General features: G+C 36.3%; 1 pseudogene; it reads left to right on the top strand.

The window, feature by feature from the left end:
- Positions 1-1,669: 1,669 nt before the first annotated feature.
- LOC121407179 lies at positions 1,670-19,582 on the top strand (annotated as a pseudogene).
- Positions 19,583-22,824: the final 3,242 nt, after the last annotated feature.

Raw genomic sequence — 22,824 nt, 5'->3', positions numbered from 1 at the left:
TTGGTAAGAATTAACTGGGACCATACGTATTTCATTAACCAAATGATGCGAGCGCGAAGCGCGAGCTGAAAATTTTTTATATTCAGATCAGAAGGGACATTATAAGGACTGATTTTAGGAATTCATGAAGAGCAGACATATCTCACCAATCCACTAATGCGAATGTAATCACGGACAGGAAATGTTTCATACATACGAAGACCTTAACATGGGGTAATCACTTTTTGATTCATGTAAAAGAAGCATATGCCACTACATAAAACAATGATAATTCAAGTGCTAGGAAATATTTTTTTTGGTTTCTATTGACTTGAAAACGGGATGTTTTAGTACAACAGGTTTATATATCTCTTTAAACAGAAAATGCGAGCACCAGAACAATGAAGACGTAGGCCCTGGGCAAAGTTATGATAAAAATGTTTCTTATGTAATGTAACATAACATAATAAAAATATAATATAACATTATAATGAATAATATTTTCTTATTTCCCACTACATTTCTCTTCCTTTCTCACTCTTTTCTCCTTTTCCCCTTTCACCCGTTTTTTGTTTCGGGGGGGGGGGCATGTGCCCCCATGCCCCCCGTAGTTACCCCACTGTATGTCCATATGGCAAATACCCCTCCAATATATTACCTTTTTTACCCCATGATGGTTAAATGGTTTTATTAGAGATTACATTAAAAATTGTTTCACCTTCCATCTTAATCCCTTCCCAAAGACCCCAACATTGATGAATTGGAAGAAACGGGGGTTTCTCTTCAATGTTATAATAAGGACATAAGTATTTCGTTTGGAAATGGTGAACTGGCTCTCTATTTGCATTTTATGATTCAATAATATTGTTTTATTTGTTAAGCGGGATTTTAGGAAGAATTTTCATCAATAAAACAATTATCTTGTGATTTTTTTTTCATTTCTTTCGTAAGTGGGGGGGGGGATGTTTGTACAGGCCATCCCCCCTCCTCGAAAACTGGGGGGATATATCCCCCCATCCCCCCGGGATTTACGCCAGTGTATTTCAATATATTTCTACTTTAAATAAACACTGGAGTTTTTGCAGTGTACATTTTGCTATATACCATGCATCCCGGGCATCCGTCTTTCTCTCCGTTCTCTTACGTGTATTATTTTCGATCCTCGGCAGCCCGGTCGTGTTATATCTTGTCCCTTTTCTCCATTTTCCAATCTAGCTTTTTGCGCCTTATTCCATTCTACCCGCATTTCCCGCTTATGTTTTCCATCTGAAATTTCTTCCCTTTTTTAATAATCATGCTATACATATCGAGGTGAATTCTAACATGTTCTTCTCGATCTTTTCCCGTTTTCTTTCCGTTTTCCCTTCTTAATTTTTTTTCCTAGTTTTCTTTCTTTCTTTTTTTCCTTTCTTTCTTTCTTTCTTTCTTTCTTTCTTTCTTCCTTCCTTCCTTCCTTCCTTCCTTTCTTTCTTTCTTCCTTCCTTCCTTCCTTCCAACTTTCGTTCCTTCTTTTCCAGTTTTTTAATCATCCCGGTAGGTGAAATCCGCCGGGAGAGGGGAAGCTTGACCCCCCCCCCTCCCCCCTTGATGCGCAGGTGGCAGCCGTGCGCCACTGATGATATGAGCAGCAAGGCCTGGCGCATAGCCTAGCCGTATCGAGTTGCAAATAACGTCGAGATACGTGGCGCCAGTGCAGCGATGGCCTCGTACCGTTCGAATCCTGAATAAATTGAGAAAACGAAAGGGATGGATTTAATCGAAATGGATAGTTATCCTCTGCTCCAGGAGTAAGTATATCAGCGACAGCTCGCAGCACCTAATACATTCAAACATGTATTTTTCATGAATAAGAAATTATTGTTTCTCTTGTTTACAAAATGTCGTACCGGTTTCCGTCCCTTAACTTTTTTAAGTCTAATATTAGCCCGATGTGTACATTTTGGTGTTACTACAATGTATTACTAAAGCGTTTGATGGTGGGCCCCAGGCCCAAGCACTCAGTGCACCACTTGTTCACTGCTACCACCCTGCCTTTGGGGAATCTACAGGTAGGACTATGGACATATGGTATGCCAATGTTGTCCAGAGCACACACTTTAAAAAGTCATTAAAATATCACTTTTGTGACCAAAATTACTAATTTCCGTACAGTTGCAATCTATTTTTCAATAGTAACTTGGGAATAATTTTTGTATTCACCAGAGCGCTCAAAAACTTGAATTTTGGGCATATTTTTGGGTACGCCCTCTATTGGTGGAAATAATATGGCAAGAAAATTTTCATTTTTTGATCTCTATTTTTAATTAAGAAAATAATGAAGAAATATAAAGAAATCTGTTCGTGCCGAAATGCTCGTTTTCACACTGTGTCAAGGACAAGGCGAACGGTGAAATCAAACCCTGCGAAACATTCCTCCTAAATTTCCCTCGGACTTTTGGTCATTTGAAATAAAATGGATACATTCAAGCATTTTGTAACAATTTTGCCACCCAAATTGAAATTTCAACACTTAGACTTAGTAAGCACAACCTTTACCCCTTTTGTGCCAACTGGATCTGATTCTGAGGACATAACTGAATCTGAACAAAAGCTTATATCAGACATTTCCGCCTTATTTCACTAAGTTTTTATCATTTAAAGTGGGTTTACATGTCATTTTTCATTTAATACTTATTTCTCCACACTTTTCCCAAGCTTGACAATGATTAGCAAAATGAAAAATCAAGCCTAAGCCATTTCATGTAAATCACAGCTCAGTGTAAAGCAATATCGTCACGATGGCCTCGGTGTGTGGGGAGTGGGGTTTGGGCGCAATGCACCCTTCAAAGTGTTTTGGGCAAGGAAACAAGTTAAAAAGGTATAAAAGATATCTTGAAATCAATTTCAATAGAGCCATGTGTTCATGATTTAGGTCTGCTTTTATTCGCATAACTATTTCAAAGTTCTGCACAAATCATTTTTCACTAACTTTAAAAGTAAGTGGTGCTCACTCAAGCGGAAATATTTTTCGACAGTTACATTGTCATTTGCTTAAATGGATCAGTACCAATGTTAAAATGTGAAAACATTTTCAGGATATTACAAATGTATATTACAGGATTTTTTTAAAGTGTAAACTTTTTTGATATGCACTGTAGTATAGTACCTGGCCAATTACAGATTGTACTATGATTGTAATTGTACTACTTGCAGATTAATGTTATTAAGGAGTTATTGAAATTGGTGTAAGACAATAAGTTTTGAATCAACAGTTGCATTCACTTGGTCTCAGACTTTCGGTTGTAGCCAGGAGGCTCCTGGAGATTAAAATCATACCACTGACGAGCTTTATAATGATAACATCTCCCCAGAGCTAGGGGCGGGATGCCATTGCACTACAAGTACCGAGTATTTTGCGTTTTTGCCACCAATAAAGTTGCTAAAAATCACACATTTTCTTGAGGTTTTTGAGCCCAAACTTATGTAAATGGGCTACAAATATCATTTGAACCCTTTTGGCCAAAAATAGTCATATTTTAAAATAATATTAAACATAGAATGAATGAAATTATTAAGAGTAGAGGAGCGTTCACTCATAGTTATTCTTTCCATCTTGCCGTCTTTGTTATTTTAGCCTTGCTACAAGATGCATATAGAGGGCGACAACATCATGAGCAGTGCTAGATAAAAAAATGCTTGCATCGGCCAATAAATATCATGAATCTCACCTTGATGCTAATTATGCACACTAGACCAGTTGAAGCGGGAAGAGAAATCAGAAGTTAACGGATTGGAAGTCTCAACAATCTTGTTATTTTGGGTGGGGGTGCATATATGGAACTTTTCTCAGCCACAGATATTTAATTAATATTTTTACCTTAGATATAATTTGTGATATAAACTAACCCGTAAATTTCTCACCACCTGAGTTCTAATCACAATGGGCCCCACCATTTATATGAATTAAGAATTACCTTTGATGTTAAAAAATTTCATCAAATCTATATTTTTTTATCATTTCAAAGTCTTATTTGTATTGTATTATAACCTTATAGTGATTCTTCTGTGTGTAGTAGTGATGAAATGCTATTATACAAGCGACCAATAAGAAAAGTGAAAGATTCTACGACACAATACAAGGAATTATCAGATGATGAAAAAGGAGAAAAGGTAGCAATTCCTAGACACTTGGGATTAGCAGGATGCATCTGGTATATTGTAAGTATACATGTATATATTAAAAGCAACTTTATTTCCTATCTCTAAAATTGGTGTTTGTCAGTTTGGTGGTGGTGTGTGAAAACCCGATTCAGATTATCTCTTTGAGCTCCAACACCATATCTGTGTTTGGTGTTAATGCTGATGTTGTTTGAATCACAATTCAGATTTTTCTTCTATAGCTCCAACACCATATATGAATTTGGTGTTAGTGCTAGTGTTGATGTTTGAATCACAATTCAGATTGTCCACTATAGCTCCAACACCAAATCTTGAGTTTGGTGTTAGTGCTGGTGTGGATGTTTGAATCACAATTCAGATTGTCCACTATAGCTCCAACACCAAATCTGAGTTTGGTGTTAGTGCTGGTGTGGATGTTTGAATCACAATTCAGATTGTCCACTATAGCTCCAACACCAAATCTGAGTTTGGTGTTAGTGCTGGTGTGGATGTTTGAATCACAATTCAGATTGTCCACTATAGCTCCAACACCAAATCTGAGTTTGGTGTTAGTGCTGGTGTGGATGTTTGAATCACAATTCAGGTTGTCCACTATAGCTCCAACACCAAATCTGAGTTTGGTGTTAGTGCTGGTGTGGATGTTTGAATCACAATTCAGATTGTCCACTATAGCTCCAACACCAAATCTGAGTTTGGTGTTAGTGCTGGTGTGGATGTTTGAATCACAATTCAGATTGTCCACTATAGCTCCAACACCAAATCTGAGTTTGGTGTTAGTGCTGGTGTTGATGTTTGAATCACAATTCAGATTGTCCACTCTAGCTCCAACGCCATACCTGAGTTGGGTGTTATTGCTGGTGTTGATGTTTAAACCACAATTCAGATTTTCTTCCCTAGGTAAGCTCTAATACCATCTGAGTTAACCCTAAATCGCCCGGGGTATTTTGATTCTTGTCATTCCCGGGGGGGGGCCATTATGGCCCCCCCCTTAAGATCTCGGCCGCCGATCGCGCGAGCGATGCAAAAATTTGCACGCTGGTAGTGTGCGATGTAATCTACAAGGCTGTATGGTAAAATTTTCCAAAATTAAGAGATTTTATTTTATATGAATTAATTATGCTAATTTATGCATAAATCATACTTTTTGCTCTAATTCACTAAATAAAGCTCCTAGAATGCTAATTTTTGGTAAAAATTTTCTTTGTAGCATTCTTAACAATCATAATTCAAAAAAAACTTTGGTTTGGAAATAAATTTCTTATGTATTTTATTGTTTTATGAATTTCTTATGTATTTCTTTGTTTTTTTACTTTTTGTTTTTTATTGTTTTTTCAATTGAAATTGTTCCAGACATAATTCTGATCATAAACAAGGCAAAATTAATTAAGTTTAATCAGTAAAAGTAGAAATCATGATACATTTATGAATTTTCGCTAAATACGCAATTTGCATTGGATTTGTACATGAAATCACGTTTATGAGCAATTTTGGGTCTGACATGCACTTGCATAATGTTGCGTAATGTCGTAACCGCGTACCCGGGCGTCACAAATTTGGTCTCAAAATTTGCGCGAGACTTGAATGTAAAAAGTCAGTGAGCTGCGAGGTGAAAAAATTTCGCGCAGCAGATATATCGCGAAAATTGTTGAGGGGGGGCCATTATGGCCCCCCCCCCCCGGGAGAATTAGGTTAAGTGTTAGTGCCGATGTTGAGGTTTGAATTACAATTCAAGTTGTCTTCTTTAGCTTTAACACCATATCTGACTTTATTTCATGTTCAGAGATGTGGCGTCGTAAAAATTGGAACTTGAAATCACCCATTTTCCTACCTATTGTCAGATGGTAGCAGATTAACCTTTCACAGTATTGTAAGAAAATCAGTGAGTTTTTAAGATATCTGATTGAAATGCTGCAAAACCCAGGCTTTAACCACCCCCCCTTCCCAATATACTTCTACAGGGTCCGATGGAAAGTTTAGTGAGTAAAAAGACGTGCCAATAACACTTTCCCATTTCTGCTTTTCACATGGTGGCCCCATCATGTGTGAATGCCCAAGTGAGATCCATGATGAACCTTCAGTCAATGTCTAGATGTCCATGTAGAATCTGTACACTTGAGCTTCCTGTATGTGATTTTGGGGACCAAATGATTTTATCTGAAATCTTCTTCGCAACATTCTGACCCGTTTCCAAGTTGTGAAGGATTTTAGTTTCTACATAGTTCTTATGCTAACTCAATCAATCAATCAACCAATAGACCGACCGATCGAGCATGTTTCATGTACATTTAATGGCAGCATGTCAATTTTTTCTGTATTCCTTCAGATTGGTCAAGTCATAGGAACTGGAATCTTCATCTCTCCATCTGGTGTTCTCCGAGGCACTGGTGGATCCGTGGGATGGGCGCTCTTGCTATGGATCTTGTGTGCCATCATCCAGTTTTGTGGAGCTCTTGTGTACGCAGAGCTGTCCCTCATCATGCGCAAGTCTGGTGGGGACTTCACCTTCTTGCTGCAGGCTTGGGGACCCATGGTGAGCTTCTCCAGGCTCTGGGTGACCACACTTGTCAATCCCTGCTCCATCGCAATCCAGGCACTTGTCATTGCAAAGTACCTTCTCACGCCGTTCTTCCAGTGTATGGAGGAGCCACTTCTTGCCGTTCGATTCATCAGTATCTGCTGCATCCGTAAGTAGTCAGTCCCTGAAAGATTACTGTTTGCTATTTGTGTAAAGGGATTTTGGTTATTGAGAGTGGTGACAGATATGGAGGGGATCTGCAAGTATTGTTTGTTTTATGAAATGCAAGAAGATAGACCCTGTCATAATGCTGATGAAAGCATTTGATTCCCATCTATTTCTTCCTTTTGTTTTCTCTTCTTTTTTATGCTTTCTTTTTCATTTTCCTTTTTTTTTTTCTTTTTAACTTCATTTTTGTCTCACCTGGGAAGCAGAGTGAGACTATAGGCGCCGCTTTTCCGACGGCGGCGGCGTCAACACCATTTTGAACTGACAGCATAACTTAGAAAGTATATGGACCTAGTTCATGAAACTTGGCCATAAGGTTAATCAAGTATTTCTTAATATCCTGCCTTAGTTTCAGGTCACATGACCAAGGTCAAAGGTCATTTAGGGTCAATGAACTTAGACCATGTTGGGGGAATCAACATCAAAATCTTAACCTATGGTTAAGTTTTTGAAATGTCATAACTTAGAAAATATATGGACCTAGTTCATGAAACTTGGACATAAGGTTAATCAAGTAATTACTGAACATCCTGCTTGAGTTTCACGTCACATGACCAAGGACAAAGGTCATTTAGGGTCAATGAACTTTGGCCAAATTGTCGGTATCTGTTGAATTACCATCATTCATAACTTCAAAAGTTTATGGATCTGATTCATGAAACTTGGACATAAGAGTAATTAAGTATCACTGAATATCCTGTGCAAGTTTCAGGTCACATGATTAAAGGTCAAAGGTCAATGGACTGGCCATGTTAGGGTATTTGTTGAATTACCATCATAACTCTATAAGTATATTGGTCTAGTTCAAAAATCTTGGACATAGTAGTCATCAAGTATGACTGAACATCTCAAGCGAGTTTCAGGTCACATGACGAAAGTCAAAGGTCATTTAAGGTCATTGAACTTTGGCCATTTTAGAGGTACATGTAATTATTAGATTGCTGTCATAATTTTCAGTCTATAGGTATAATGTATGTGGATATAGGGGTAATCAAGTGTCACTGACAAGTTTTAGGTCATATGATCAAGGTCAAATATCAATGAACGTAGTATTGTATCATTGTGTGAATGGTGTTTTTTTGTGAATAATTATTTTATAGTAGTTATCAGAGTCATCACTGCTGCTATATTGAATCATGTGATGTAGGTGAGACCACCAGAGGCATTCCACTTGTTCTTCTCTTTCTACCTTCTGATAACCCCATTATCTCTCTTACTCTTCCTCCTATTCCCTCTCTCCCTCTCTGCTCACCCCATTTCTCTACTTTTTACTGCTTCTTCCTCTTCTTTTCGTCTATCGCTGCAGTTATTTTTTTCTTCAACAAAAAAATAATCCAGATCATCTCAGAAGTAATAGTTTATCCTCTCAATTTTCGTAAAATTAAGCATTATCGAACTGTTTTTGTTTTACCATTGTTTTTATCACCATGTAGTTTTCATAGTTTATGTCAACTGCGTCAGCATCAAGTTCTCTGCACGACTCACTGGTTTTCTCACTTTTACAAAGATGTTTGGTCTCATCGCAATATTCGTGTCTGGCATATACAACTTACAACAAGGTAAGTTTGAATTAGTTTTGTCGGTATAAGAACGCCCTCAGGGAATCATTATCGCATTTTGAATTAAGAGAATGTTTATGATGCATGATTCAAAATCATTTGCCACATACCAACACTTAAGACGATCCTGAACTACATGTACGTATACAGTAGATTTAATAGATGTTTTCTCCGATTGTTTATTAGGTCATACAAAGTATCTTGAAAGTGCCTTCTCTTCTGGACATCTTGATGTTTCTCTCCTGCCTGTGGGTTTCTTCTCAGGACTGTATGCACTATCAGGATGGTATGTAGGGCACTCCTTAGACAATAGGATATTTTCATGTTTGGTATATTTCTAACTCCTTTGTGTGCATTTCTCCCCTGGACTCAATACATTATTAGCATGATAGGGCTTTTCCTTTGACAACAATACACTATATCTCATTTCATTCCTTCCTGTTTTTTTCTTGTAGGGATTCTATACACTATCAGAATATTATGTTGGACACTCTTCAGACAATTGATCACTTTTTTTGGTTCATTGCTTGTCTCAGTACTTCATTCTATGGTGTGGCACAATGGTATGGTTATTCTCAGAAATGACCTTTGAGAATGGAATGAGTTAATTCTGCGGATGAAAGTCAATCTTAAAAGTCAAATTATCTGCTATGGCAAAGTATTTTGTAGCATTAATTGTTCAATAAAGATCTTTAATATTTGCAATGCCTATGATTTGTACCATTCAAATACAGGAATTACAATAAAAAACATTTAAGAGTAACCTCTCACTTTTGAAACTCTTATTATGAAAAAAAAAGATTACAAATGTTGTTTAGTTATTAATATACAGGTAGATACCGTTTTTTATCTCTTGGATTAATTATTTATACCTGTCAACTATACACAACAAAAAAAGTAAGTCCCCCCTTGAACAAACATCAATAATTTCCGAACCAATGCGAGTTTTTGATATATTTTTACATGTAGGTAATTTTATAAGCTACCCTCTGAGTAAATGTTATGGACGTATTTTATGTCATGCTTCAGTGAGCGCCATCGGAAGGCAAAAATGTCACTTTTCAAAAGTCACAAGCCAAATATCATGACTTTGATTCCATTTCATAGGAACAAATTCCTCATTTTCATCATGAAAAATAGTCAGAAGGCTTGTAAAAGGTACTTTCTAAAAGACTATACAACTTTTTGGCTAAATTTCACTGTTGAATAAACACAAGTCCAAATTTGCTATAATTGGATTTTTTCCACATTTTTATCAATAAAAATGATCGAACATGATGACGATTGTTTTTGGGAAGAGTATCTACAACAATATTCATCGTTTCACGGTTCGATGAACATTTATTTAAAACAAAAAATATGATTTTCAAATATCATAGGCAAGTATTGTGTCATTTTGGTAATTGAAACTGATCTTTTATCATTTTTTCGTTATGTTCATGAGCAATTAACATGCTTCAAGGATTCAAAGGCGTTTAATTAAACATTCACGCTTGAATGAACATGTGAAATGTGATTAGCTCTTTTTTACGTTATTGGAAAACATGCAATTTGTAACTATGGATATCTGTCACAAACCTCCTTGCATGGTTCATTTGATTTGATTTTTATGAAAATCCCGATGTTAAATGCATCAGTGAGCACACAATATTAGAAAATTATGCAAATGGGAAGAAAGTTCAAGGCCTTGGCCCCACTCTGTGCCGTATCGAATTGTTATTTTGGTGTGCGCGCCTTTTGGATAGTGTTACTCTGAAGCCATGTGCGAAGTTTCATGAAATAACTGTTGGCAGAAGTAACAAAAACCGTCCATGAAACAAACCCTTCATTTCATATTTGTTAAATTTTTTACTTCCTCTCTCATAGACTTGTGTACATTATGGGTGTATATTTTTAAGAATAAGTTACCCCTTATCAAATATGGTGGAACTTTTTCTCAAGGCTGTCTTTAGCAATGTCATTTGGCAGTAATGTTTATCAACCTATGGGCAGAATTCTGTGCAAAAATGAAATCGATTTGTTTATTCATGGATGAGTGAGCACGCATTGAAGTGGGAAAATGTCACAGACTTATTTTAAAGGGTAATAAGTTGAATATTGGGGGCAAATTCGGTTTCAAACGTGACTTTAAATGCTGTTTTTATCATCCATCATTTCTATCACCCCAACTTTCCGAACTTTTAACATCTTCATGGTTGAGCGAGCACATTCGAAAACTTAGGAATGAATACTCTTTATACTGCATAAATGTATTATTTTCCTAACAATTTCTCATGATCAGTTTAATTTATGGACAAATCAGGGGTGGATCCAGAATTTAAAAATGGGGGAGGGGCCTATAATCGGGGTAGACACCAACATTTTCAAATTTTAATAAGACCTAACAAGTTGTAGAGGATACTACCAAAACCACTATGATGATATGTCACAATACAGGGGCCGCGGAACGGGTTTCAAAGTATGGGGGAGGGGCTGAGTCAAAAGTTTGGGGCTGACCATGCAAAAAATCACAATCGTATGGTCAATTTTACATTTTTGTACATGCTTTTGGAAAAAACTGGGGGCCCCCAGCCCTCCCCCCCCCGACCCCCACACCGCTTCTGCGGCCCCTGCAATATTGTGCTCACTCAACCATGAACATACAATATCAAAATTGTGTGTGGAGTGGCTAAATGATGGATAGTAAAACAGCATTAACACCATAAAATTCACCTAAAAACATCTTATGCCCAACTTTGTATTTGCACAATCTGAAAAACGACTCTTGTGACTTTCAAAAATTGTCATTTTTATTCAATCTTTAATTATTCATGCATGACGTAATCTCATTTTTCTCCAGGAGTTGTTTAATGAGTGTAAAAAACTACCTGCGAAATATCATATCTCAAAATAATTCTGTTCAAAAGTTAAAGCAGTTTGATTTAGGGGGGACTTCCTTTTTTTGTTGTGTATATATCAGCTCTGACTTTAATGTCCAAAGCCTTAGCAAATACCCTCATTGTTTTATTAATGCTCCTTTTTATAATAGGTCGTTGTTCATTTACATGTAAGTTAAAAATTAATATTAAAGGAACGATTTAATCAAAAGGAAGATTGCTCTATAGCCTATATATGAATAGGTTATATAAATCACACACTGACTTGTGTTGCATGACGTTTTTGATTACGTCATCTAATCAAATTTGTGCTATTGGTTTTTCTCTTACAATTTTTTTTTTTTTGCAGGGAAATTATTACAACTATTACTGAAGAAATTGACCGTCCAGTGAGGTAAGATCTTTCTTATATTTTCATCATATCTTTGCTTTTTCTTTGATATATCTATTCAATTTTAAAACTTATTTATAAATGCTCAATGTAGATGTCTAATATACATAATTTATTGATTGTCCCTCTTTCTTATGACAGAAACATATAAAAAGTTTGTATTGAATTTTCACACTCATAAGCATGCACTTGAATCGTATGTCCTCATTAGATGCAATATAAAGCAATATTTTCTCATTTTTCCTCACTACTCCAGAAACATTCCTCTGAGTCTATTCATCTCCATGGCAACCATCACTGCTGTCTACCTCATGGCCAACGTGGCATACTTTACTCTTCTCTCTCCTTCCCAGATGCTTGCCTCTGGGGCTGTTGCGGCAGTAAGTTGATTTAATTATTTACCTGTACATGCTGGTTTTACCATCCAGCAACCAAGGGGAAGGGGATGTTTCACAAATGGCTAAGTCTGAATAAAAGTCATGCTTATATACCAATATACACATTATAGGCCTACTAATTTTAATCCAGTGGTACCACCTCCCTTGTAGTTGGGCTGCACTTCGAATCCATATTTTGATCTAGTTTTCTGTTGATACATACTGCCTTTGAATATCACATTTTTTTTCTCTTTGAACATGATATATGTGTCATATATTGGGATTGGGTGGTCCTTTTCAGGACCAACATTTGCCCAAGAAAGATACATGGTGTACTGTGAAACCTACTACACTATTCTTCTTCGCCATGGAAACCTTCAGAAGTTATATGTATGTGTCAATCTGCAATTAATCAGACTGGGGTTGGATCAGCAATTTTGGGGGTGTTTCAAGTGATAGATCAATTTTTAACTAATGTAAATCAATTCATACTTGTTGATGCAAGAAGTAGACCATCAATCAATTGCAAATTTGCAATGAAATTAATGCCTTTCAATTTTTTATTTTTTTTTTTTTTTGAATTTTGATTTTTTGGCCTGAAATTGACTTGCAATCAATTGCAAGTTTCTCACAAAGCCCCATTAGACAATGTGTAATATGCCCATGAAGACACACAGAGAAGTGCTCCCATTACTCTTTCTTCATAATTTACAATAGGCCCGAGTGGAAGTGAGCGGTCCACCACTTACCAACCGATTCTGCTGGTCAAAGGTGCAATTTGTTCCAGACTGGTTTTCCATTGAAATAAAGAAATAGATGTGATATTCAGTGTCACCAAAGACTACCAGAATATCAACCTTTAAAGACCTAGATCATATTTCCTTATCTAGATTTAAAAATTTCACATGAAGCAACATTTCAAACCTTTCATCAACCAAGCAGAGCTATGGAAATGATAGTACAGAGCAGGACTTCTCAACGATATAATGCTGGTGTGTTGGTGCAGCCATTTTGTTCTGTTTGCAACTTTTTGTTACTCCGCAGCAATTCTGCGGTGGAATATCTGAGAGTTATTAAAAATGAAACAACATGGCTGTGCCATTGCACTAGGATTAGAATTTTACAGAATGTTATGTTTAATAAATAGACAGTACAGCTTGTAATTTTGTTCTTTCATCATGGTGTAGATTTTGTGAGATTTTGTAGATGTATAAATTGATGCTTGCAACTTTCCAGCTGATGTCCTCTTAGGAAGATTGGCACTACCTGATTTCACTGCATCATCTTGAGCTTTCCCTGACAATGATTTCTTAGCTGTTTTGCCTGCCACAACAGTCTTTGTAGACTTTGAAAAGCCACCAGTTGTTGAAGATGCTCCTTTTTCTGTTGTCTGTAGAACAGTCTGAAGAACTAGGTAGACTACCAATCTTTGATGGTGCTACTTTGTTTTTTTTGGTAGAACATTCTTTGAAGTACTTTGCTGGGTTGCAGGCTTTAAGGATGACGGTCGTTTGAAAGTGCCTGGCACAAGAGATTTTGTAGACTTTGAAATGCCACCAGTCTGTAAAGAGGAGGGTTGTTTAGCTGTAACCTGCACAGCAGACTTCGTAGCTCTTGGATGCTACCACTCTGTGAAGATGCAACTTTAGCTGCTGTCTGTAGAACAGTTTGCAAAGAACTTGGTCGACCACCACTCTGTGAAGATGCAACTTTAGCTGCTGTCTTCTGTATTCTGTATCTTGCTAGGAGCATTGACAATGCAGTCTGATCTGCTTCTTTTCAGGCTAGATGAAGGCATGTTCTTTTTGTTTTCTTCCTCAAAGAATGCCAGCAGTGCATCCCTTTGTTCTAACAGTCTGTCAATGCAATTGCTCAGGGACAGCCAATGGATGGCAACATGTTTCACCATCTTATGCTCAGGAACTTCTGCCTTCCTCTGAAATGATTTCAACTCCTGTTTCTATTTACTGCTTTTCTCCAGGTAGTGAACTTTATCTACGAGGAGATTATCCACTTGAATTGGCAGTTTCGCAGCTTTGCCTGCAACCAGATGCATGAGATGGCAGGGACAACCTGTGAAAAAAAAAATAATAATTAAACTGGACAAGTCCAGCACAACAAAAAGATGATTTGAATAAGAAGAGAAAAGTACAAGAAGAACAACACTGAAAAATTTCATCAAAATTGGATGTAAAATAAGAAAGTTATGACATTTTAAAGTTTTGCTTAATTTCACAAAATAGTTATATGCACATCCTGGTCAGTATGCAAATGAGGGAACTGATGAAATCACTCACTGACTATTTCTTTTGTATTTTATTATATGAAATATTCTAATTTTCTCCTCGTTGTTCTGTAAAACAAAGATTTATTTTGCCCTGATTGTGCAAATTTACCATTGTTTAATACTATATGGTTCAGTCAAATTGGTCCTTATTGTCAAATCTGTAAAAATTGAATATTGTATATTTCAAACAATAAATAACAAAAGAAATAGTGAGTGAAGGACATCATCGATTCTCTGATTTGCATGTGACTAAATACTATTTTTTGAAAAATAAGCACAGCTTTGAAATGTCATAACTTTCTTATTTTACATCTGATTTTGATGAAATTTTCAGCATTATGCTTGTCTGATTTTTCTCTATTGTTTTAAATCAACATCTTTCTGAAGTGAACTTGACCTTTAATACTGTGTTTCTAAATATATGAACTGTAAGGCGGGTACTAATGACTAGTGCTATTAATCAGCCTTGGTGTTGGGATGAAAATGGTTTATCAAATAAAAAGGATGTAATAATTATCTATATATTCATTTTTCTTGACAATTAGAACAATTTACACAAACTTGCAACCATTGAAACAGTCCTATTATCCTCAGCTATGTATTGGGCATGTTAGAACTGTTCCAATGATACACAGTACATGTAGTTCTTACAACTTGATTGTGTACATGTATGAACAATAGTTCGACTCTCCAGACCTTTGTCTCGTTGGAATGCTCCAGCTCCACCGAGTTACCTTTCATTGTTGGCTGAATAAAGCAGAATTTGCTTTTGACTTTACAGGACTACAGTGTGCTAGCTTTGGGGAACTGGTCTTGGCTTATTTGGATCTTTGTAGCAATGTCTGCTCTTGGTAGTGCAAATGCAAGTGTCATTGCAAGATCAAGGTAAGATGTCTTTTTTATTCTGTTTTCCTTTAATATTTTACTGCTTACCTGCTGAATTGAATTTGAGAAGAAAATGATGGCTCATATAGAACCCACTGCAGAAAGCATTAAGGGAAATCATCATGATTTTTCTCATTTTTCAGCCCTTTACCAGCCCCCCCAATTAAAAAAAAATTGCTTCAGGCCCCAGAACAAAATTTTTACAATGAAAACAACAGTCTACAGTTAAAATGGCTCTGGCCAGTGAAGATCAGAATTATTCTTTCAAGTTTGAAATGAATTACAAACCTTTGTGTGTTGGGACTCTCATGTTATTCATATTTTGCCAGTGTAATTATCAATCTTTGTTGACTAATGAGAGGTGTTCATATATAGTTTCGCAGTTGAGGATTTTTTTTTTTACAGTTCGAACATCAATGCTGCTATGTCGATTAAATTAAACCAATCATATGGTAGTAAAAATGTTTGATTTCGCTGCAGGAAAATGATTGGTTCTGTTTCAACTGGATCCATGATGGATTTTCTAAAGCTTTAACTTTTAAGAAATTCAGTTATCCCTTTCCTACTGTCAAGGGCGGAAATCTCTCCCCAAAGGAAGGGGGACCAGGGGCTGGAAAATTTTACAGAAAAAAAAAGGTTATCGCCCCAAATGTAGGGTCATTTCGACCAAAAGAAATTTGACAAGCAAAAAACAAAACAAAAAAAGGGTTATTACCCAAAAGTAAGGTCATCTCGTCCAAAATACATGCTTTAGTTTGATTTTGAATGATTTATTCTCTTCCGTCGTAAAAGACCAAAATAGGGGTAACATTTGATATTATGTCCCCCCTACTATTTTGGGTAGGGGGGACACGTACCTTACCTGTGATTTACGCCCATGCCAACTGTATGAATTCAACAATGAATTTATTCAGTGAAATAATGCTACTTTCATGTATTGATCCTTTTAGGACTGTATTTGTAGCTGCACGAGAGGGCCTCTTTCCTGAGATCCTGTCCATGATAAGCTTGAAACACAGCACCCCTCTACCCAGCATCGTCATCCTACTCATCGCCCTGATGTACGTAGTCGAAGACGACGTCATTGTCCTCATCGAGTACACAATGTTTGTTGATCTTCTGTTCATCTTGCTTACATGCTGTATCTTGCCATACTATCGCTGGAAGTACCCAGACATCCATAGACCATTCAAGGTAAAGAAGATCAGATGCTTTGGTTTGTCCTGTTGATTTATGAAATGTGGTTGCAGCCAGTATTATTTGATTGATCCAATTAAAGATGATATATAAGTGTATGTAGTTTGTAATGTTTATGATTGTTTAATATTTTTTATTTTGTCGCTTGTAGATACTTGAATATATTTTTGGAAGAGGAAGTGTGGGGTTTAATTGAAATGACCTCACATGTTTGACCTTTGTTATATCGCTTTGTAATATTACTTTTACTCTAATATCTTCAGTTTAATTTTCTTATTCTGACCTGGGCTCAAAGGTTTGCGATGGATTGCAAATATGAAAGAACCGCACTGATTGGTTCCTGGTCAGTATTTTAAACCAAATGTCCGTCAACCATTGATGTTGATTGGTCAGATCATTTAGCAATTGATTGCTAATCTTTGTGTTACGGAGCCCTGGAGGCTTTGGGAGGAAGACCTGCAGGCTATGGTTATTGAGTTAACCTTTCCATTCCATAGTTTTGGGTCTGTTTTTAAGGAATTACCTCTTTGTGTTGCTTACTTCTTTATGGGGGTACTTGCAGTGTGAATGTGTCTTGTGTGGTACAAATGTGAAGATCATGAGATTGGGATTTTAATTTCAAGAGTTGCGAGATATCAATTGAGACCTGACCGTTATGAAGATGCTTAAAGGCAATCTTTACGATCTTAAATCTGATTCCATTTTCCGAACAAGTAACCAGTTGAATTCTCTCAATAATTGGGTGACTGGGGAGAGTTTGCACATCTTTATACATGAGAAATTTAGAAAACAATAGAATACATTAGAAAATAAATGTGATTTTGAAATTTTTTTAAAAATCAATTTGATCAGGTGCCTATCTAGAGTATGTGAAACAAAAATTAGCATTTCAGGGGCATTATTTTATTAATTAGAGCAAACTTATGATTTTACACATAAATTGGCATAATTAATGAGACATGAGATTTTTTGCAGAATTTGATGTTTTAGTTTTGTAGATAATGCCATGGGTAACGCGTGTGCCAATTTTCGTCGCGATCGCGCGATCGACGGCCGAGATCATAAGGGGGGGTTGAATCAGCCCCCCCCCCAGTCTTCTTAGGCATCGAAATAGCCCAGTCTATTTAGTGTTAAGAATCTGGTAATCCGTAGAAATTCACATTAACAATACTCCAATATACTTATAATACAAGCATGACAAATAGTTGTTATGCTGTCCCGGTCAGAAAATTGAATAAATTAAATGGTTAATATCAAGAAATGGAATTAATAACATTTTTGTATACATTTTCTTTTCTTTCTGAAATTTTCTTTGTAGATCCCTCTCTTTGTTGTTGGTATCTATATCAGCTCTGTGTTATTTCTCTTGGGAATTGCATTATACTCTGATCCAGTAGGGAAGTTGATTGGTTTAGGGTTTGCACTCACAGGTCTCCGGTATACTTTGCTTTCCTTCATCCAAAGTACAAGCTAAAATGCACTGCTACAATATCAGGTAAGCCATAATGATGATGATGATGGTTATGTTGATGATGATTATGATGATTATGATGATGATGATGATGATTATGATGATGATAATTATGATGATGATGTTGATTATGATGATGATTATGATGATGATGTTGATTATATGATGATGATGATGATTATGATGATGATGATGATGGAGGTGGTGGTGGTGATGATTATGATGATGATGATGGTGATGATGGTGGTGGTGGTGGTGGTGATGATTGTGATGATGATGTTGATAATGAGTATAATGATGGCAAATCATTGTTGAAGGAATAAAGTTGAGATTTATTATACCATGTGTACTGGTGGGTTTGCAGATGTTTTTGAAAAGGTCGAGTGAGCTAATATTCCATAAAGTTGTAGCTTGTTCCAAAGACGTTGGGCCAGGCGATTGAAAAAAGGGTAATTGAAGACGATGTGTTTTCTGGACTTTGGAATGACATGGGATGAGCAGATATAGAACAAAGAGAGTACGATGGAATGAGAGGTATAGTGCATATCTTAAACCCCCCCCCCCCCCCCCCCCCCCCGGGCACATGATCTCAAAAAAATACCCCTGCCTAGTTTCTTTTCTTTTTTTATTGAGAAAAAATAATTGAAGATGTTGTGCAGAGCTGCCAACCAGTACGCTTTTGCAATCAAAATACGACAGTACGTATGATGGAATGACAGGTATAGGGCATCTCTTAACCCCCTCCGGTCAAATGATCTCACAAAAATACCCCTACCTATTTTTTTTTTTAATTGAAAAAAGAGTAATTGAAGACGATGTGTTTTCTGGACTTTGGAATGACATAGGATGAGCAGATATAGAACAAAGAGAGTATGATGGAATGAGAGGTAAAGTGCATCTCTTAACCCCTCCCCCTCCTCCGGCCATGTGATCTCAAAAAATACCCCTGCCTAGTTTTTTTGTGTGTTTTAATCAAAGACAAAAATACTAACTGTAAACCTTTTGAGAAATTATGTGATGCAAGAAATGAATGATTTAGAAACGGAGCTACACTACACCAATGGCCCAGATCATCCACTGTAAATTAATTGAAAGAAGATGTAAAATATAAATAGTAATCTGAATGACTTGGAGTGCTTTGCTCTTCATTGTGATATATATATGTTTAGGAATCTGAATGACTTATGAGTGTTTGTGCTGTATTCTGAAACATGTGTTTAGAAATCTGAATGACTTACAGGTGTTTTGCTTTGTATTCTGAAACATGTGTTTAGAAATCTGAATGACTTACAAGTGTTTTTCTCTACATGTATGTTGTGATATATATTTGTAGCGATCTGAATGACCTATGAGTGTTTAGCTCTACATGATATATAAGTGTTAAAATATGAATGATTTATATCAGTGTTTTGCTTTGCATTGTGATAATTATATGTATGTAGAAATCTGAATGACTCCAGAGTGATTTTGCTCTGCATTTTATTTTATCTCGTTTAATGCAGGAAAGATCACAAGTTCCTTCAAAGAGTATTCTTTTGTGTTCGACAAGAAAAGGAGACATTCTAAGACAATGGGTTCGCAACGGCTCTAAGTAATCATCAATATCGTGACCAAAATAAAGTTTCATCAATCTGATATTCAAAGGTTTGAATTCTTCACTGAAATATTTTCTACCTGCTTGACTATAGATTTTCATATAAGATTTATCACAAATATTGAATTGGATTTGATTTTTTCTCTTTTTGTAATATATGTATAGCTATATTTCTGTACAAAATTACATTTGATATTTTTCCACTTATTTATTCAATTTATCTGTAATTTTTCATGTCATTTCAATTCAAATCATTGATTGATTGATTGATCAATCATTTTGTTCTCTTGATGAAAGACAACACAAAATAAATACAATCATATATTAAAATGACAAACTGAACTAATGCCTGAAAACACGAGTATTATGATGAATGTGAAATTGAGTTAATAAGAGAAATATGGTAAAACCTAAAAGCTGGAAAAGCGTGAATAAGGGTCATTCCAGTATAGCGCAGTATTGACGATTGTAGAAAAATGATATGGACACATGGTTGTGTAATTGTGCCTTGAATTGACATTGCATTAACTTAACTCTGAGAATATTAATTTATGCATCATGAGTCACACTGGGTAGAGCTCATGATGACTGATCGTGAAAATTTCAATGTATAGATATGAAGAAGATTGAATAAGAACATAACATTCCAAGTTTGGTTTCAATTTTATAAGAAGTGGGAGTGAGAGATGAGTGATAAACCCTGCACTTGTAAATGCAGTCAATTGTTCATAGGAGCTCTATAGATTCACTGTCTGAAATCAATTCTGAGATTAAATGTGCTCTTGTACTTGGTAAATGACGTCAAAATCATGACTGAGGGCATTGTACTTAGTAAATGCAGTTGCAATACACGTAGGGCTTACTGGCAATATGCGCATTGTTGCTGCAGAGCAGATGCGCGTTTGAGGGATTTTGCTTTTCGATTTAAAAATTCTCTTTAATTTCATAGATTAACAGAGGAAAAAGATTGATTATTGTTCATATTTTTGCTAACTTCCGAGGTTTTGTACAAGAACTTGTACAAGCTGAGGCCTCCCCACATGTTGACTGGTTCTGTTATCTGCCTCAGTCATGGCGACCCCTGCATCATCACGTAGGTCGGTCTTCATTGTTGTGCGTTAGGTGCCGTTTCATAAAGCTGTTCGTAAGTTAAGAGCGACTTTAAGAATGACTGGTGATCCTTTCTTACACTAAAACCATCGCTCATGAACATTTTGGCATTTACCATTTACTACAAGAAAGGATCACCAGTCGTTCTTAAATTCGCTCGTAACTCGCAAACAGCTTTATGAAACACCCACCTGGTCCTGTACTGCTACAAGTGTTGACGAGAGTGGGATATGTTTTGCGAGTCCATGATGCCTCTATTTGAATCAGGGAGGGGTATTGACTAAGTAGGAGGACGTGAGGTCGAGCCAGAGATTGCAGACTGCGACAACGCTCGAGGTAGACAGTTGAGGACACTGTTGCTGATATGCCCACGTCCTTTTCAGGCAAAACATAGTATTTCCTCTTGGCACCGAGTTCTCTTTTGATCAATTTTCTTTGTTGTCGTTGACAGCCAATGGGTTGAACCATGCTTAAGTATCTTAAGTGGTTGATCTGGGAGATTTTATGGTAAGGGAGCTCAGGAGAAAGGAGAATTTTATTGTGAGTTTCCTGCTAAATCCAAGAGACTCAGCAGCTGTCCATTAAACAGCGGACCAAATTATTAATTTTCTGCCAAAACATCTTTCTTTCAAAATTTCAATGCCAACAAACTTGCCCTAGAGTTGCATAGATAACTTATGATATCATTCGATGTAAGCCATTATGTCACAATGAAATGGTTATGACGGACTATGAAACGATTATGATGTCATGAATTATCAATACAACTTTATATTTGTATATCAGTGTTTAGAAGCAATGTGATGTTGTTTATCTCAATATGTGTGAACACTATCAAAAAAGACTTAGCTTTATAACACTAAATAACATGGCTTACAGTATTCATTATGACATGTGTCATATTGAATTCCAATTTAATTTGCATTTATTTTCAACTTGACATAAGGTATCTTACATATCAATTTGCTACATTTATAACTACATTCAGTGATGTAAATGAGTATGATTGTTGTATTCATTGGGATCTTCCCATCTTTCTTAACTACTTACACTCATATCTTAACACTTCATATTGCTACATTTCCTATGAATTTAGTAGCTTGATCATTGAAACCATTGATAGACAAAAAACTCACTGTTTTCATTGTTTTGATCAATTGAAGCTGCTTATTTCAGTCAGTTGCACAATATTAAGATATTATTTATTTGCCATACTTTTGAAAATCTTACCGATTATTGAGTGATATTAAGAGAGCAATAACAACAGTGTGAGATAATTTCTACTTAAACTATACGGTGTGATTGTCACTTGTTTCTCTGATGAGCTTGCATGTGTTTAAAGAGTGATGGAAAACTGTAAATTTAATAAGAATATGTTATAAAACTACTATCAAAATTTAGATATCTGAGTTGTTTTCTGGGCCCGTTAAATATTGGCCTAAAATCATGAAGTAATCTTGTTTTAATTCAGTGTATTATTATTGATAGAATGAAAAACCCTACTTGATTGGATATGAATAAGGTCAATTTTTGAAAAAACAAGACTTTCAAAAGTAAATGTTGTTGTATATGAGGCAGAGACCATCTGCTTTAATCGCTTTGTCTAAAAGGAGACATTGTGAAATTTACTGATATTATTCCCTCTGTATCCTAACACTTATATATTGAAAGTAGCGTGATTCATTGATTTACCCTTTTAGCATTGAAAGGCACGGTAGCTATCGAAAATTTCAGTACTGAAGTGCTTAGATTACCGCTAAATGCTCTACTTTTAATGCCTATGTGATGTTTTCTCCGCCACACAGCCATTGCGCGAATTGCGATTGAAGCAACAAAAAAAATAAGGCATCATGTTGCCTTGGCTTCACTTCATCCAAGCCAAAGGAAACGATTGATTCCAAAGTCGAACTAATCACGATCCTGACACTTAAGTGAGAGCTGTGTTGACTCTGTCGGTAACGTGTCTGCCCGTCGAACCAAAGATCGTGGGTTCAAGTCCACCCCAGGCGGATGACTGAAGCCAGTGCGTTGTGTGTAAACGTCTCTCCCATGTTTCATAGATGCAGGCTATGTTACAATGGAAAAACACTCCGTCCCTCGGATAGGACGTAAAATGGAGGCCCCGTGTAGAGGAGAGTCACCACCTTTGCACGTTAAGAACCCATTGCACTATTCGTATAAGAGTAGGGGGAAACCC

This window comes from Lytechinus variegatus, chromosome 2 (assembly GCF_018143015.1).
Source record: "Lytechinus variegatus isolate NC3 chromosome 2, Lvar_3.0, whole genome shotgun sequence".
NCBI classification, from domain to species: Eukaryota; Metazoa; Echinodermata; class Echinoidea; order Temnopleuroida; family Toxopneustidae; genus Lytechinus; species Lytechinus variegatus.
The sequence above is the reverse complement of the archived record's forward strand: the minus strand, read 5'-3'. Positions and strand labels throughout refer to the sequence as shown.